Raw genomic sequence first — 14,604 nt, forward strand, 5'->3', positions numbered from 1 at the left:
CTTCCAGCAGGCAAGGGTGATCCCATTTGTCCCCAGCTGAATGCCTATCATTTTTATCTTCTCATTTCTTTCTGCTGGGCTCAGAATAAGGGACAGGGAGGCAATAAATGATATACATCATTTGTCTTGGTGCGCTGCCTCTGTCTTTGTTAACTGTCAGCTTCCTTTGGACTTGCTTCCAGGTAAAACTCTGCTATCACACACAAAGAACCATAAAGTTATTGGAGTTTCTGAAAACCATGAAAAACACCATTAATCATTTTTGTTAGTACCAACAATGTCAGCAAAGGATTTGACAGTATTTCCTACTACATAAGTGCGGATAAGATGGAATCACAAACTCTGAGAAATAGAAGGGATTTTGAATGGGTAAAGGGTAATGTTTGCATAAACAAAGTTATTCAGATTTTTCTTTTGCAGGAATTCTCAAAATCTTTCATGTGCTAATATGTCGTAAATCTCCAAGAGAGAAAATGTAGTAAATGGTATTTCATAAACTTGTTATAGCATTCTTTTTGTTCTTTAATAGGACTAGTTTTCCTTAGAACCCATTCTGAAAACTCCCAAAATCCCTTAGAATCTATGTACAGGATTCAGAAATCTCGCACGTGGATATCTTTTACAGTGATTCTTTGTGTTTGAATGTTATCACCACTTGAGCACCAAGTGACAGGGATTTCTTATAAAACATCTCATTCAATTTTAAATCTGCATTAATTTTTGTTTTTAGCTTACGTACTTTAGTGTAACCTGAAAACTCATAGAGTTAAATAGACTTACTGCTAAGTGTCTAATTATGCTGGTTAGTGAGTCAATGTCAGCCTTCACAGAGGTTTGCTGCCTCAGCACTGGGTTTAGATCTAGCCTTGTCATCCTTATTTTTATCAATAACTTAAGCAGAGATTGACATGCTTTTTCTGCAAAGAGCCAAGGAACAAACATTTTAGATTTTGCAGGTCATATGGTCCTTGCAAAACTATTCCACTCTGCCATTGTGGTGCAAAACCAGCCATAAGCAATATGTAGACAAATGAGCATGGCTATGCTCCAATAAAACTATCTGGTACGACAGGCAGCAGTCCAGTTAGGCCCATCAGCGGTGGCTTGCCAACCCATGATGTAAATGAAGACAAAGAATATGCGTATCAGATGTGCAGATAACAGAAAGCTGTGAGGGGCAGCTATTACTTTTTGATCTGTGTATAGTGTGTGATATACCTAAATTAGTGCTTTTTATTATGATTGTCATTCCTACCACATGATTAAGCTTCCAAATTACCTTAAAAGGGTGAATAATGGGTAAAAAGCACAACATTAAAATTAAAAATAATATTGCCTGCATTTTTTCAAGAAATCCTTTGGAACACATTAAATATGGAAAAATTTGTCTTGAGAGAAGTTCATGTGATAGAATGTATGGTTAGTTTCTAATTAAGATGGCAAATTAGACACATGGGTTTACCTATGTTTTTTGTCAAATCCATAATAAATTGAATTATTAAAAGATAGTGTGTGTGTTTGTGTGTGTGTGTGCCCACAAAGAAAAAGAAAATGGAAGAGATATCTGTAAAGCTGGAAAGCAGATGGTTACTGATTTAGCACACCCACGAAAGCTGAATCCCGCTGGCAGTGGGAAAAGCTGAGAAGCATCTGATTACTGGCCAAACTCCTCAGAGTAAGGACTGACAGCACCAAGTACACCTGTAAAGTGACTGAAGGAGAAAGCAGAACCTAGAAACTTCATGAAAGCATTTTTAAGAAGCTGGTAACTCCCAGATTCCCTTCCTGGTTGGGTAGAAGACTGGATGTTAGTCTCCGGGGACGGTAAAAGAGTGGCTCTCTGGATGAACAAGAGGACGCCTGGTGGAGCCTAGAGCTGGTGCTCTCTGTTGAAACAAGGGAATTATGTGACAGTGTGCACTTATGGAATACTGAGACCCGTTACCACCACCTCCAGGCTTCTTCCCTATACGTAGGATGCTGGTTTCTTCACTCTAGGAAGAGATTAGATAGTAATTCTCTGTTATGCTAAATCATCCCTAGAGAAAAGATCTAAAGGTGTTATTATTAGCATTTCTCTAATTAGTTGGCTCAGCCAGATCACCCAAAAGTGACGCTCATAATTGACAAACTTTGTTCTGTTTTGTAGAGCTTCCAAAAACTTCTGGTTGAGCAGCTTTTTGGTGCCCAACCAGGAATCATGGAATATGAAAAACAGAGACCAAAACAAGTGGATGTGGGACGGCGGGGAGAGGGAAAGTAATTTGGAGGAAATAGAGAAAAAAGATAACTTAAAAAATGACAATAAAAACTATTATGAGAGAGTTAAGAGAATCTATATTATTGAGGAGACAAGAATGGGGTGCTACAAAAAAGCATTCGTGAGTGATCAACATATGTGCTCTTAAAAATTAAAAGCATAAGCACAGAAATGGCAACCACCATAGAATGGGAGATAAAGCTGAAAAAAAGCTCTCAGAATGCAGAGCAAAAGACCAAGTGTAGAAAATGGAGATAAAAGATAAGAAAATTAGGCCCAGCACGGTGGCTCATGCTTCTAATCCCAGCATTTTGGGGGGCCGAGATGGGCGGATCACTTGAGGTCAGGAGTTTGAGACCAGCCTGGCCAACATGGCAAAACCCCGTCTCTACTAAAAATACAAAAATTAGCCAGGCATTTTGGTGGGCACCTGTAGTCCCAGCTACTCAGGAGGCTGAGGCAGGAGAATCGCTTGAACCTGGGAGGCAGAAGTTGCAGTGAGCCGAGATCAATAGAGCGAGACTTTGTCTCAAAAAAAAAAAAAAAAAAAAAAAAAGAAAATTAAAAGATTCAATAAGTTTAAAATCAGAATTATATGGGACTTAAGAAAGAAGTATGAAAATAGGAGTGAGAGAATTATTAAAGAAATATGCCAGAACTGACAGACTCCAGGATTCAGACTGAAAATATTCACAGAGTATCCAGACACAGTGGATGAAAACAGTTGCACAGCAAGATGCATAATTGTGAAACTTTATAGTACTGGCAACAAAGAGAAGATCACAGCATTTTGTTTTTCAGAGAGAAAATTATAAGACTATATATATGAAAGTTCAAGAATCTGCTAGATATCAGACTTCTCAATAGCAATGGAAATTGGCAGACAATGGAGAAATGCCTTCACAATTCTGACGAAAAATGGCTCCTAATATTAGAATTCTATACCTGAGAAAACCATCAATTAAGTGAGAAGACAGAATAAAGACATTTCTGGACATTCAAAATCTCAAATAAATTATCTTCCATGCAGCCATTTACAGGAAGCTACAGAGGAATGCGTTCCAACAAAATACGGGAGTAAAGGAAAAAGGAGGAGATCATGGCATCTAGAATATGGAAAGTCAACCAAAGAGAGAAATGAAAGGCATTCCCAGGATGAGAACAGAGGTACTGAGTCAGCAGCCAGGTCTGATGAGAGACAGTCAGGAGATCTGGGAAGGATTTCTTAAGGAAACTGTTAACCAAATAAAAATAACGTGAATTGGATGAATTGAGAGGAGGTTTATACAACTGAGGAAGAAAATAATTTTGAAAACCAAACAAATAAAATTAGTATCAACTCCAAGGAAAACAAAAAGCTTTTCAGGGGATAGACACTACAGGACTCAGCTGTAATTATTGCATTCATTATCATGACATGTAAACACTAAATATTTATAACCAAAATTGTAATATAACTACATTGGGAGATTGTAAGGAAAGGAATATGCCTGTATGCAGTGTGGGTGAGGATGTGCTAGTGAGAGATGAATCTTCACCTTTTGTGGTGGAAAGTCTATAGATACTGCTTAAAGCCATAGAAAGAAGCAATGTAAACTTGTTTAGAACAGAAAGCCATATACGAAAGAATCAGCTGAAAGAGTTAAAATACTACTTTGTTTTTCTGGTACCACTCTATTTCCTCCCCTCTAAGCCGAAGACCACGGCTGACACTCCAACACATCCCTGAGCCTAGCCCCATGCCCTTCTCTAATCACACTTCCATTTTTCCCCAAGAGGTCAACACCATCGTGACTTTTCTAATAATCATTAACTCGTTTTGTTTTATAGTTGCATCATCTGTAGGTGCATTCCCAAACAACTCCACTTTGAATTTACATAGATGTAAATATACTGTGTTCTTTTGTGTCCTGCTTATTTTCTTGACTATTCTGTTTATTTTTATGTAACTGTATACGGTGTCCTGTTATTTGAATCATTTTTTAAGACAGGAGAATTCACACAATGGAGAGTGTGTAGAAATTAATAAAAAGTACTGTAAGATCATTGTAAACCATTTCACTCACATGAAGAAATGATAATGTTTAAACTAGAATGAAATATTTGAAAGAATAGGACAATTCTCTTCATAGAGGTGAACAAACTGTTCATTCCGTTTGATTGTAGATAACAGAATTTAAGGTCATATAGAAACTACAGCTAGATTCCAGTTAAATATAAGAATGAGGTTACTAACAATTAGAGTGATTGGAACAAAAAATGTACTGCCTTAGGGGTCATAAATTCCCTGTGCAGAGGCAAAGGATAGCCCAAGGGTAGGGGCCACAGATAGGGCTCCTGACTTTGTGAATTTGAATTTGATGATTATTAAGGCCCCTTCCAACTTCAAAGTTCTTCTGCTCTCTGACCTCTTCAGGTATTGAAGGTGGTCTTAAAGACCTGATAGCACAATGTGCACACAGAACCTATTATCCAAAGGATTGGGGAGCAGCTGTTTTCAATTTCCACTGCTGACAGACAGGAAATGGCCTTTGGCTGGAGCAGTGGAGATGTCAGAGGAGAGGAAACATAAACACTGAGAGTCCAACACTGTAGAATAATTGCTGGACAACTTCAAAAGTTTGACACTGTCTCTCTCTAATGATCTAGGCACATGATGCCATTCAACTTGTGGAAGCTATGTACACCAACTGTAAATATATATACCTATATATACATATATTTGATATTAGGAGCCAATGCACACACAGCCACTTCTAGCAATTTGGTGTGAGTTGCAGCCCACTTTCTGTAAGACTCCAGCCATTAGAAACATCCACATAATGCAGCACAGAGAGATAGATTGCTTAGATGAAATGGTCCTTCATTAGGGAGCACTATCTCATTTACAGATTAGGAAAGTGGAGTACTTTGCCTTCACTTTGCTTTGTTTTGCTTTCCACAGAAAAATTAAGTGCTTTGCCTAAGTCATATCTTCAGCAAACTGCCAGAAATGCCATGCCCTTTCTCCCTCACATACTGCCTCTTTCTCCCCATTTAGGGCTGTTAACTAATTTCTTGAGAATCTACAGCATTTTGGATACATAACTGTTATCAAAAGCTTATTGCATCTCTCATGCTGTTGATAGAATCTTATGGTAATCCTGATTTAACTGCTTTTGAAATTTCCCTCAGGAAAAATTTTATGTTTTTGCTATGTATGGGCATTTGTGAATAATGCGGATGGAACAATAAAAAGTCAGAATGAAAATTATTATAAACTGTGATTTTAGAATATGAGGTCAGATCTTAGCCAAGGTTAGACAAGGCTAATTCTTGGATCATTTCATTAAGTATTTCATAGAGGAAATTAGTGACTTTCCCACCACCACCAAATCTCATTCATTTACTCATTCAGTGGCATAAAAGGGACATTACTTTATGCCCCATATTGTCAAAAATGATTTTGGGGACACTTGATTCCTTCTTCAGAATACATAAAATTCTCAAATCTTTAAACTACTCATTGGCATTATATAACTGTGACCAATTGTACATTTTGCTTAATTTAACTTATCTCTAAGAAATATATTTCGTTGTATCATTATGATGCATGTATAACCTAAAGTAAAATTTAATCCTGATGTTGAAATTATTTTTATAGACAGTTTTATGGATGGTTGAAGAAAAAAGGGCAGCAAAGTAATGTATAGTATTTTCATAACTTCTGTAATGTTTTCCATTTTGAAACATATCATTAAAGAGAATAATAGCTATAATAATCAGATGTCCATAATTATCTGAGAATAATTTAACATAAACATGCATAATTTACTATCATATCCAAACTGGTTAATATATTCACATATATTTCAGATCATGGAATTCATTTAGTATATTTATAGTTTATAAAGAAATATCATTTAAAATAATATGCTTACTGATTAAAGCATCTTTTTATCAGAATTGTAACTACCTAAATTTCTCATTTCAATGTATATGTTATTAATAGTAACATAGTTGTTAAGTGGGAAAATACAGAATGTAGAATCACGAAATTAAATCACAAAACTTCTGGTTAAAACATTTTCACATTTCTCTTTTGAGGGTCAACATGTGTGGTTGGCAGAATTCTAAGGACAACCCCGCACACTTGTCTTCCAGATATTCAGTCAAAAGCGAATCCAGACACTGCTCTGAAGGGACTATTCAGATGGAATTAAGATTACTAATCAGCTAACACTAAAATAGGGAGATCATCCTGGATTATCCGGATGGACCCAGTGTCATCTCGTGAGACTTTAAATGACAAAGATGAAGGAGCCAGCAGTCAGCGCTGAAGAGGAGTGGAACTTAGAGAGACTGCAGGTGCGGAAGGGGCTCAACCGTAGGTGTTAGCTTTAAGATGCCGAAGCTGCCGGGAGTCACCAATGTGGAAGACATCAGGACACTGAGAGGGATCCCCCAGCGGACAGCCAGCATGAAACAAGGCCTCAGTGCCACAGAGGCAAGGAGCTGGAATCAACCACCACGTGAATGACCCGGAAGCTAATTCGTCCCTGAGCCCCCACAAAGTCACATAGGCCCCCTGACTTCTTGATTTCAGCCTTGGGAAAACATGGAGCACATACCAGCCAAGCCCACTCAGACTTCTGACCTACCAACTTCCAGATAATACATTTGCGTTGTGTGGCCTACATTTGTGGTGATTTGTTCTGGCTGCAATAGCAAATGAATACAAAATACACCAAATCTAACTAATTTGTTACCATGGTAGTAGAAAGAACCAGTATACTAAAAGGAAAAAAAAAGCAAAAAAAGAAAAGAAACTAAAAATGTTACTTTATTTCTGATAGCCCATATACACAGCCACACCAAGTGGCAACTTTTCTATTAGGACTGGAGCAAGCCAGTGCTTTGGGTGACACAGCCTTGTATTGTATTGCTAGGCACAGACCAGGTCAGCCCACGCTTTTATCCCAGACTCAGTCCCACTGTGGCAGAACTTAGTCTAGTATTAGTGTTAGAACTTAACACTTAGAAAACTACTTTGCACTGTGTGAGGCTAAATAGATGTGAATTTCCTACAGACACACACACACACAACCCACAACAGTAAGTTGTTAAGGGTGGGGAGACTTCAGCAAATGCTTCATGGCTAACTTTGGTTGGCTGGTCAAATATAAAATCTAGGCACTGTAATGGAATTTGATTGTCTCGTGTGTGAAAGACACGAAGGAGTTTAGCACGTACCAATTCTGTGACCTGGGGCAACTTACACAACCCTTCTCTGTGCTTCAGTTTCCTCTTTTGAAAAATGGAGGTAGAGATATTTCCTACTTCAGGGATGTGATGAGATGTGAGTTTTTACACACACAGGGCCTTGGCCATTGCCTGACACATGGTGAGCCCTGTGGAGCAGGGAGCTACTGGGATTTTCCATTTATTAAAGATGTTGTGGGTACTTTAAAAGGAAGGAGTCAGCCTCTGCTCTGTAGGGACAGGGCTGTTGGGTTGTGTGCCACAAAGAACAGGAAAAAGAGAAGAGTGAAATTCAGAGAGCACCTTGGACATTTCAAAAGTGGCCCCAGCCAGATAAAGTAGTGGTCATCAGGGAAGGTTTCCTGAAGTGGCATTTCAGCTAGGCCTTTCATGTGGGCAAGATTCTGTGACCCAAATGGGACAGTCAGGTCAGAAGGGCAGTTGGTCAGCACAAGGCAAAGACAAATCTCTTGGCTCCTTAGAATCTGGCAGAGAGCCCCCAAATTCTAGTATCACTGAACCTCAAGCCAGCGGTTAACAACAAAGCGTGCTTTCTCACTAACTGCTCGGGTGGGCAGTTTCATTTTGACTTGCTACAGCATTATGACTGTTCAATGACAGTAGTAGAGCTATAAGAGATCATTAAACACCTTTAGTAGTTTTCAAAGCAGACTTGTTTTATTAGTCTAGGGAATTGTTTGCATCTGCTTCAAGGGTCAAGTTTACTTTTCACTTTACTAGATTCGCTCATTTCTAAATAAAAATTTTAAAGTGCATATATTTTAAGAAGCAAGCCAACATTTTGTGTTTGCCTGCCCTACTGTAGACGCTGTCTTGTAAATACATGTGGGAATGTTATTAATGCCCTAGACGTGTTATTTCCTCTCCTGCCTCTTCCTGCTCAGGGTAGCGGATCTGGGTGGCAGGTCACTGTTGTAATCCTGTTCTTCTCCATTCTGTGTCACAGGCTGTGTGGTTATTAAATTCCTAATTTATTGGTTTTTGTCAGAAGGACTTTCGCTCATCTATAACAACTTAAATGTCTTACTGACTAATTTTTTTTTTCATGATTTATGCTCTCTTTTAGAAACTCAAAGTCATGTTTAGCTAGTTGCAACTGAGAATCTGTTGACACAGAATCTCTCAAACTGAATTTTACTTCAGTTCCTTAATCCTCCATATTCACGTAAGATTAACGACAAACATCAATGAAATTCTAGTGATGAAATTTATGAGAAGCAGATGGCTATTAACATTTTTTAAAACACAAGTTTATATTAAAAATATACATTAGAACACAAGTGCCCCTGGGAGAGAACTTGTGTTGGAAATATTTGAACGTTCCTGCTTTTTTGTAATGCTGAAATTCTAAAAAAGAGTCACTTTTTATCACCAAGTGAAAGTAACACTATGAAATTATTGTATCGATGACCCAAATTCAGATCTTCAAAGTGGTGTCTAAATCAAGTATCAATACCAAATCACTAAGCACATATTCAGGAACTGTGCTAAAAAATATTACAGTACAGTTCAGAGAGTAGTTATTTTTTTATCATTATTAAAATGTGTTTAGGTAGACTGACAGGCTCAAAGTCACAGATTTTGGAAATATTAGGAGAAAAAAACTCCACTACCTTAAAGTTGTGTGCAGGAAGTTTAAATTCATTGTTGTATCTTCAAAAGACTTACACATCAATTACAGGTTTAGATGATTTTAGTTATTTTCCTTTTTAGTTTATAAGCCTGATAAAAATATAATTCACCACTGGATGAACCTAGATTTCTAATTTGAATTCTATTTCTGTGTCAGAATTAATCTTTATCAATCTTTCTCTCATATCTGGGTTGCTGTGCATAATGAGCATGTCCTAATTCATGTGGGTTTTCATTCTATACTTTTAATATTACAGCTATAGCATCAGGAAGAGTAAAACCGGCAGGTAAACCTGGAAAAGTACAAAAGCAATTTTCCTTCTCCTTCCTCCCTCCCTCCCTCCCTCCCTTCCTTCCTTCTTCCTTTCCTCCCTCCCTACCTGCCTTCCTTCCATTTTCCTTCCTTCCTTCCTTCCTTCCTTCCTTCCTTCCTTCCTTCCTTCCTCCCTTCCTTTCTTCCTTCCCTCCCTCCCTCCTTCCCTTCTTTCCTTCTTCCTTTCCTCCCTCCCTACCTGCCTTCCTCTCTTCCATTTTCCTTCCTTCCTTCCTTCCTTCCTTCCTTCCTTCCTTCCTTCCGTCCTTCCTCCCTTCCTTCCTTCCGTCCTTCCTCCCTCCTTCCCGCCCTCCCTCTTCCCTTCTTCCTTTCCTCCCTCCCTCTTGGCCTTCCTTCCTTTTTTCCTCCCTCCCTCCCCCTCTCCCTCCCTCCCTCTCTTCCTTCCTTCCTTCCTTCCTTCCTTCCTTCCTTCCTTCTTTCCTTCCCCTTCCATCTCATCTACTTTCCCCCTATTCCTTAACTGCATTTGGTGATCATCAGTACACTGATATTAAAGTTAAAGTGCTTAAATATTTGCTATTGATCCTGAAATCATTCGTTTATACTTTAAAAATATCTTTACCCTAATCATTTGCTCTTTTTCCCAAAGCTTTCCCTTTTTCTTGCCACTAGTGCAACCAAGAATGAATCACTTTCATTGGAAAAAATGTAAACTGGCTCCTAACTATCAGACTAGGCATTAAACGAGATACCATTTATCTCTAATATATTTTTAAGTGGTATTTGCTGTTTCAAACAGCCTTGTTATCAGGGCATGACTTCAGTCTGGTCATGTATTATCAGTTATTCATAAACGGCCGTAAGCAGATGTGGCCACGTGCCCTACCCTAGAGGCAAGCTCATTCTAGCCTCGCTTCTCATCAAAACCCAGTCAAATGCAGCTGTCAAAGGCGCTTATCTTATTCCCCAAATGCTCATAAACTGGAAATATCAGACTTAGTGCTATTTAAAGATCACACGCTGACTGCACTGTGCTCAGCAGTAACATAGCCAAGCACCATGGGGAGATTGTGGGAGCTGCTTGGCCCACTCCAGAGGTGAAGCAAATAAAGCAGTTGCCAAACTGGAAGTAATTCCACCATGGCTTCCAGAAAGGCAAAAATCTAAATGCTGTCAGGTCGAAGGCTGAACTTTGCCAAGGAGAAGAAAGTCATGCAGGTGGGCAGATGGGGTGCAGGAATCTCCAGCCCCCTGAGATATTCTTTCATTTCCTTCCCTGTGGGAAATTCTGTCCCTACCTTGGAGAAGTTCACAGTTTAGTGTGGAGGAGATAGACAAATAAAGAGAGGATAACAACGGGATGGAAATAGGAAAGTGTTTCTCCCTCACTAGAAAGAGCGGCCTGTGGACCACAAACAAAGCTTTTTCCTTCTCTCCCAGGGCTAACCTTAAATGCTTATGATTTAATTGATAGTGATAATTAGAAAAAGCAGATTGAGATAGAATTTCAAATTATGTCTGAAACCTACCACTCACCCACTCAACTGAGTTAAAAAGCAAACACTTGGCCAGGTGCAGTGGTTCATGCCTGTAATCCCAGCACTTTGGGAGGCTGAGGCAGGTGGATCACTTGAGGTCAGGAGTTCAAGACCAGCCTGGCCAATGTGATGAAACCCTGTCTCTACTAAAAACACAAAAATTAGCCAGGCATGGTGGTGGGTGCCTGTAGTCCCAGCTACTTGGGAGGCTGAAGCAGGAGAATAACTTGAACCCAGGAGGCGGAGGTTGTAGTGAGCTGAGATGGCGCCACTACACTCCAGCTTGGGGGACAGAGTGAGATTCCTTCTCAAAAATAAAATAAAATAAAATAAAATACAAAATAAATAAAATAAAAGATTTTTATTTTTATTTTTTTTCCTGAGAAAATTGCTTGTCTTTTTGATGGGAATAAGCCAACTCTCCTCTTATTTCCAGTTACGAGGTAATGGGCACTATTCTAAATAATGGAGAATGTATTTTCTTGAATCTCGGCAGAAAGCTTTGACTAAAACCAATTCAAATTTCTGACTTGATGTGAGCAGTATGAAGAAAATTGCAGTCCACTTAATTTAGAGTAGAGAGAAGAAATTGAATTGCTGATTCAGTAAGATGAACATCCAAAAAAATTAAGTATTTCAGAGATTAAAGTCCCTACATCCCTGGATTTGACAAAACTAGTTGACAATAAATAAAATGAGCTAGTTATGGAGTTATCAGAGAAAAAACATTATGCCTTATGGGGCTCTGCCTTTTATATTTTGGGTACTGTCCAAAACAATCTAGGTAGGACTTTTACTTAGTTAGGAAGTGGGAGGAGTAATCCCAACAACTTTCCAAACGTCAAATTTTTCGTAGATTTAAGACAGCATTGGGGGCAAGTGTAGGAGAGCGTTCATTGTAGTATATATTGAAACCAGACCAGAGTTCTTTTTATAACTATGGCTGCTGATTTGACATTTTTTTATTGGCACTAGAATTTCACTGAGTGTTTTATGTAGGAAAAGTGACAATTGCAGTCATCTTTTGATGTAATTGTTTCTTCATGTTTGTGGGAAAAAGATTTTTTTTTAATAAAATGAGGAGTCTCTATAGAAAATTGCATTTCCTAGGAAAGCCAGTGATTAATTCACTAAAGACTTCAGATATATGTTAAATTAGATTTCTTAATAATCAGAAATATTCCAAATACCCACAAAATGCAAATTAGGAAAAAAAAAAGTGGTTGATAGTTAAATGTGTGAGACCGAATATACCAATGGATAATGGCCCAGACTATATGTGACAATATAACTCTGACCCATAACTTCTGTAGAAAACAGCCTAGAAATTGAAACCACAAGCTCTTCATCAATAGGTCCAGGAAGGTCGGGCCTTGGTTAGTGACTGCCAGCTTCTCTATTTTTGGCCACTCCCACTCCTAATCCAACTCAGGACTATCCAGAGAAAGTCAATTATGTTCCCCAAACCAATCATATACAATATCCAACTTCTAATTAGCTGCCTCCAGCTTCCCCAGGCCAACAGCCTTCTCTCCAGGTACACCCGAGGCCTTCCTTTTCCACTGTAAAGATTTCCCACAGCCTGAGTCTGTTCTGGCTGCAAGTGATGGCGGCTGACTCTCTTCCTCTAACAAACTGAATAAATAGTCTCTGTTTTGTTCCATTTGGGTAATCTCTGTTTATTTCCCCAAGTGGAAAATATGTAGAACTACAAGTTCTAGAAAATAAGCTGAAAGCTCAGTGGTTTTATGCTCTATTATCCATTGAAATACTAAAAACTTATTAGGCTAATTATGTGACATTTACCTATAGTCAATCAACCAACAAGTATTTATTGAGACTTGACACTCTGCTCTGTGTTTGGTGGTGTGGAAGTTATTGAAATTGTATTAGAGCAAACTGGTATTAAAGAGCGGCCAACAATCTAATTTGTGCTGAATACCTGCTATAATCAAGACTCAGGGGTCAAACATTCCATGAATCAACTCTTAGTTTTGCTGTTTACTAGCTCTTTGACCTTGGGCAAGTAACTTTGTTTAAAAACTTCAGAATAATCATTTTAAAAATGGAGAATAATAAATATCTACCATAAAGAATTTTTGCATTAAACTAAATGATTCAGCTAAAATCCTAACACTTTGCCTGATAGTAATAATTGTACATTATGTGACAACTTATTATATTACATGCCTACCACTATGTTAATATGTAGGAGGTGAATAAAACATACATGCTATCCTTGGGGGAATTACCTATTTGAGAGGAAAGAATATATGAGTACTATACATGGATTGGTTAAAAAAGTTTTTAGACAATGCATAATTCAATGTTGAATTGATGATAGTGTATTTAAGTGCTTTGAGGCTAGGTGGAGGGGAAATTAATGCACACCGGAATGCTTTGGAAAGAATTTCGGGAAGAGGAGGCTGTTGACATGGATCTTGATGACTGGCAAGATTGGGATAGGTGGAGTAAAAGAGGCAGAGCTTTCCAACTCAGAATATCACTCCTGAAATCCCCATCACCCCTGTGAATCTGAAGACCTTGGCCTGTTGGGAACAGATAACTTGTATTGGCAAACTGGGAATTAAGGAAGACTGAATTGGAAGGGCAGATTATGGATGTAGATCTTAAGAAAGTTAGAGACAATGAGGGCTACTCTAAGGTGGTATTTAAGGAAATTTGACTTAGCTGTGGGGTGGATTAGCAGAGAAGTCAGGGAGACTGAAGTTACTAGGGAAGTATTGAGTCATCTAGCTATGAGCTGAAGCCTGCCTGAGTTAAGGTGATTGTGGCAAAAATGAAGAGGGGAAAACTTTAGAGGAAGGATATCTAAGATTTGGCAAATGAATGGTTATAAAGAATTAAATAACAATAATAATAATTACTACTTATTAGCACTTGCTATGCAGGCAGTATTATGTAAAAGAAATATCCAGGCCGGGTGCGGTGGCTCACGCCTATAATCCCAGCACTTTGGGAGGCGGAGGCAGGTGGATTACGAGGTCACAAGTTCGAGACCAGCCAGGCCAAGGTGGTGAAACCCCGTCTCTACTAAAAATACAAAAATTAGCTGGGCGTGGTGACAGGCACCTGTAATCCCAGCTACTCAGGAGGCTGAGGCAGGAGAATCACTTGAACCCAGGAGGCAAAGGGTGCAGTGAGCTGAGATCGCGCCACTGCACTCCAGCCTGGGTGACAGAGCAAGATTCCATCTCAAAAAAAAAAAAAAAAAAAAAGAAAAAGAAATATCCTTTACATAAGTAACTGGCCAAAAACTGAGATTGTGTTCCCAATTCAAAATAACTTTCTTGAAAATTGCAGGAATTTTAACTCTGTTACTGGTATGAACTTTACAGTTTACTTACTTTTGATGTTACTTTTTAGTAGAATAATAAGTTGGAGTTATTATTAAACAAATGCATGCACATATTTTATGAATATCTAACATCATTAGAGTTTCATAAGTCACGTAGTAGGTTACCAATAATTACCCTTTTGTCAAATGTAAAATTAAGAATCCCGTGGAAGTGGGCATTGCACTGCCCTGAGAGCCAATGCTAGGACTGCACTTTTGGAGCCTTTCTCCGCCTACCTGTTGGCCTTTCAGGAGCCACCAGTTGTCACAGCTCATCCTA

This window comes from Symphalangus syndactylus, chromosome 7 (assembly GCF_028878055.3).
Source record: "Symphalangus syndactylus isolate Jambi chromosome 7, NHGRI_mSymSyn1-v2.1_pri, whole genome shotgun sequence".
NCBI lineage: Eukaryota > Metazoa > Chordata > Mammalia > Primates > Hylobatidae > Symphalangus > Symphalangus syndactylus.